Raw genomic sequence first — 5306 nt, 5'->3', positions numbered from 1 at the left:
TTACAAGTGTAATGAAGTAAAATAAGTATCAAACCTGAGATAATAAGAATACCCCATGATTTGTAGTTGGATATGATTTTTATCCAACTTGTTGTGTGTTTTTAAAAACAACACACAACTCGTTGGATAAAAAGCACAACTAACTACAAATTATGGGAGATCCTACGTATATTCAAGAAGACTACAAAAATTATGCACTTCATGTATATATTTATTTAAATTGAGTCATGGGGTATAAAAATCATTTCATAATAAGCGTATATTAATTCATAATAAGCATCTTTGCTATAAACATGTTTTTTCTGCATAAGGTTCACGAGAAAAATAACAGTACAACACATACCTGTACAGGGGGTATATTATAAATGGTGAAATTATAAAAAACTGCATGTCATTTGCAAGGTACCAACTCCAACCAATGCACTAAAAATTAAGATAGCAAACATATATGCATGGGGTCATATTTTGTTAAAGCAATTATTGCAGAGTATACATTGTTTATGTACAGTAAAAAGAATATAAAAATTATCAATTCTATATATATATTAGAAAATGGAATAGACTTTCATCAATTTTCACAAACAATATACAGTGAAAATCAGTTATAACGAGGTCACAGGGACATGTGAAATTACTTCGCTATATCCGGAATTCATTATATCCGTATATAGGATTCGTTATAAAACTGGTGATCCAATATGACTTCTTTACATCAGATCTTGTAAATTCGCAATGTCCATGTCCGTACTAAACGAGTTATGTTGTAGAGCATATGGACAACACGAAGTAATGAATTCCGAATTTGGTCCAAACAAGAGGTACTGTGAGCAATGAGCTTACTAAATGATACCCCAGCTTTCCATATGGTTATAATGACAAAGTCCATGTTTTGCTGTGGCCGGGAAGCCAAGAATATGTGTCGGATTAAAAAGTAAAATAGAAGTTGCACAATGGCAATTTGTAAAAAAGATTCTGTGAAAAATTTCATTAAATTTCACAGAATGGTGTAAGAGGAATTGCGGATAAGAGATGGGTACCCCAAAGCGTAACAGACAGACTGACGGATGGACGTACAGACAGCTAGATGTACAGAAGGACGGACATATCGATTACAGTATACTCTCCTACTTTTCAAGCGGGGGTATAAATATCATAAACGTGGCATGAAGAAGAATATCACCCCTACTAATGTATTCGAAACCTTTTCTTTTTCGGTGTTCTGTAAATGATAAAACCCGATGAGTTCAGAGTAGCTCTGACAGTGGCTCTGGCGAGAGTTAGTGAGACTTCAGCGAGATAGGGTAAATTATTCACGGAAATGTGGCTGGGAAGTGACTAGCACGTGGATACATGGTAAACAGAAAAGTTATGTTGCGTTTTAGTTTTCACCACCCTATAATATCATTCTGTAGAAATTTACCTCAATAGATCTCTCTTGAATTCATTCAAGTTTAAATTAAAAGTATTCTCTATGATACAATTTTCTCCTGCCATGAATTAAAAATTCTTTTTGGACAAATATTTTGCATGGGAACCGGGACTATATTTTTTGGCGTCAGATTAGCAAATGAGGCACCAATGTGACTTTAACTGACAAATCAGCTGAATGAGAATTGCATTATGGGTTACTACGAATACTACAGGAATTTTACGCTTGATAAATTTCTTTATTGTACTTTCGGTAAATACAACTGTCAGGAAGATTCCCTGGCCAACACACGTGATCACGAGTATACTTATGTATTATAACTAATGTTTTGTCCATTTAAATGCATACGAGAAGCTGCTCGTTTTCCTTACCCTTGAAGTGCTGGTGTTCTGAACTAAACACTTACTACGTATACATTTTATAAAACATATTTTTTTCTCTAGTTAACAAAATTTAAAAACGCCTGTGATATCTTTCATAGTTTCTAATATTTGCATTTTGTTCAGAAGAACATTTTTTTTTTTCTTTTGCACTCCATTGACATGAAAATAGATTGACCTGAACCACGTGTTCGAAGTAACATGTAAATATGTATTTGGCGTAAACGTATTCAATCAACAATTGGTCAATTGCTCGTGGTAAGATCCTCTGTGCGCATTAATAGCAATAGCCATATAAGGCAAACAAAGGTTTGTCAGACGAGTGTAGATGATATGTACACATTTTGTTTTACCAGCGTATCGGTCGCTATTGAGCTGTAATTTTTGCAGTAAACTATGATAAGATGTATTAATTTCTCCCCCCTTTTGTCACCCATTTCTGTTGAAAATCATGAGTCTTTCAGAAAGGTCTGGAGACACATTTCTGACAGGACATGTTTTCAGAAAAAACAGACTATAGCAATTTCCTGTTTACTGCCAATTCTATTTATAAAACCGGTTCTACCCTATAACCTTTGAATAGGTAAACCTAAACCACGTATCTTGAATTTAAATCAAAATAACATTAGTAGGGTCGAATATGGAGATAACGAACAGTATTCAATATCAAAGTCCATAAAACAATATAAAATAGGAGCAGAGCAAACACGGATGTCCGAAACATCAGAGATTGGATCAGATGCCATGAAAGAGTGAGTATCTACTACTGACCGGTCACACCCGCCGTATGCTCTTTGTCATGATCGGGAAATAACGGAAAATCCGTCGTCAATTCAGGGCAAATAATGGAATAACAATTAGTATGTATATCAACATTATACTGTATACCATCCAGCAACCATAGGCACTTGGGGTTCTACTTTTTTCATTCTTTTTGCACTATATTTTATCAAAAATGAAACTCTTTTGTCTCTACAAATTGGTTTTTAATATATTGTTTTCGACTGAAACATGTACATATAAAGAGAGAAGACTTGTAACTCTTTTCTCGTCATCCGCCTCACCTCGCTTCAATTTCGCTCGATTATTTATCTAAACCAGAATGAAGATGGGGTACATACATACATTAATAAATTTCTTATACATTCCACTTCCTTTTCATATTTCCTTTTAATTCAATGTGCCCCCAATTTGTAAATATTTCGATGAAATCACCCCCATCTAGGATAATGTTGTTCATGTGCACCATCTTAGACGAAGGTGACTCGAACCAAAGGATTACAAAGAAAAACATGGAAAGGAGGGGGGGTGTAATACCCTAAGTGCCTATGCCAGCAACAGATCACAAATTGTGCCCCAGTTAGGAGAGTTCTAATCAGATGTCTCAATTCAAGTTTACCTCTTCACTGACGGGGAAGAAGTTCTGAATATACAGAAGATTCCTCCACCAGTAATCCTTACACTTCTGGTAGTCGGGAGACGTCAGGGGCCAGAGAGGTCCCGACCCCCAATACTGGAAGTAGGCCGTGTACACCAGGATAAACAGCATAAAGGTAGGGGTCAACCTAAATAACAGGACTTGTTTACTTCTTTATGCAATTTTTTTTCCAGGAAATCAATGTAGAATAATTATTTTTTTGTTAAAAGCTGCTAAGATAAAGTCAGTTATATTTAATTAATAAGTTTTATAAACAAAGAATACACATTTAATATAAAATAAACACATTACATTGATTGATGGTATTTTGCACCTTTGATCGACAGCAGTTTCTTACTAGATCAGGCACAAGTACTTAATGTCTGAAACATAATTATCGATCTGGCATATTCCGATAATTATGCACTTCATCATATTTACTCCAGTTTGCTGAGAAGTCTATTCTTCTTCAATACTATGCAGTACACAACTGTTTTTAAAGTACTCAATCATATTGTAAATGCAGCTAAATAGATATTACAGGGTTGAAATAGAACTAGAGGTACGGTGAGCAATGAGCTCACTAAACAATACCCGGTACCCCCGCGGCCTCCAATATGAATCATGGCAATATCCATGTTTTGCTCTGGAAAATCCAAAATATATGTTAAATCAATTGTATGAGAGGAGTTGCGGATAAGAGATTGGTACCCCAAAGCATAACAGACGGACGTATAGACGGACGGACATACCGATTACTATATACCCTTCCACTTTTGAAGCGGAGGTAAAATATATATGTCATTATAAATATGACTATATCCTCACCTCCAGTTTCTATGGAAGTAGAATAGTAACCAGTTCAGCTTTCCGCCTCTTCTCTGTAATTCTTTAAGAGTCAAATAACTCAATAACAAACCACTGAAAATAGAATTCTTTCCATCAAATCAATGAAATCATGGACATCTACATGTATTACTGTAGATCACTTAATTTTCGCGACACCTTATTTTCGCGAGATAGTCATCGACTCTTGATTAGCGAGACAAAATTTTCGCGAATTGCGGTTTTTGCTCTGCATAATCTTAAGGAATACTATTATACGCGAGAATTAAATTTTCGCGAGCACACTGTCTCGCGTAATTACGCGGAAATAAAGTTCTCGCGAATAAAAAGTGATTTACAGTATATCGATATTAATTACGACGTACTTTGATATCATGTATAGTTATGTATAAAACAGGTGGAGTAAGTCATTTACATGTATCAGTGCAACTGCAAACCTTCTACCCTAAAATCTTGAAAATAAGACGGATTTAATAATAAGCCGGTTTTGAAAATAAGCCACCTATTTCTTGCATTAAAAATTACTCGAAAATAAGCCAGTTTTGAAAATAAGCCGGTCATGACAATGCCATTTAGGAAAGATGTTAAACGTTTGACGATTTCCTCGTCTTAAAAATTTGACGAGTGAAAACTTTGACGATATTTATCTACTGTGCAAAATTAAAAATTATCTTTCTTTAATTCATTTAACCTTTACCAATATCTGCATACGACTGCTACTAATGAACGTATGTAAAATTACTAAATAAAGGGTTGTTTATAAAGTTAATTCTTTTAACCAGTAATCATGTTACGCTGGCTAAAAAAACTTCATTGCGGAACCAGCTAAAATGGTGATTTTTTCATGAAATTGTCAGAACAATAATTATCTCATCTAGACCTGTGCAAGCTAACGATGTGTTAAAAGGTGGTAATAATTAAATAAGTAAATGGATAAAAGGAAGTTTTTGTTTGTAAAGCATTTAACTGCCAGGTAATACTGCCCGAGGCAAGATCGAAACCTGCTGATCGGCAGGGCTTGGTAGTAATTACATTTCAATGTACCGTATACATGTAATTGAGTTGTTTAAATATGTGTTTGTTTGATTATAATTTATCAAGTAATTCAGTTGCAAGCGGATATCTTTTATATTATTTTTACTTTTTAAAAACAAGTTTATATTTCATGTAAATTCATATGCTGTATACAATGAAATTAACTTTTCGGGATCGGCATTCTCAGAATATAAAGTAG

At 34.4% G+C, this 5306-nt stretch overlaps 1 long non-coding RNA gene across 1 annotated transcript; it reads right to left on the bottom strand.

Moving 5' to 3' along the window:
* Positions 1-342: 342 nt before the first annotated feature.
* LOC134243424 (uncharacterized) lies at positions 343-4151 on the bottom strand. The gene is made up of 3 exons (XR_009987030.1): positions 4055-4151; positions 3209-3374; positions 343-423 (listed from the first exon to the last, which is right to left on the bottom strand). It is a non-coding gene; the product is annotated as an uncharacterized LOC134243424 (long non-coding RNA).
* Positions 4152-5306: the final 1155 nt, after the last annotated feature.

Source organism: Saccostrea cucullata, unplaced genomic scaffold (genome assembly GCF_032062105.1).
Source record: "Saccostrea cucullata isolate Sc308-1 unplaced genomic scaffold, CSIRO_AGI_Scuc_v1 ctg23801, whole genome shotgun sequence".
Lineage (NCBI taxonomy): Eukaryota > Metazoa > Mollusca > Bivalvia > Ostreida > Ostreidae > Saccostrea > Saccostrea cuccullata.
Note: the sequence above shows the minus strand (reverse complement) of the source record. Positions and strands in the feature narration are given on the sequence as shown.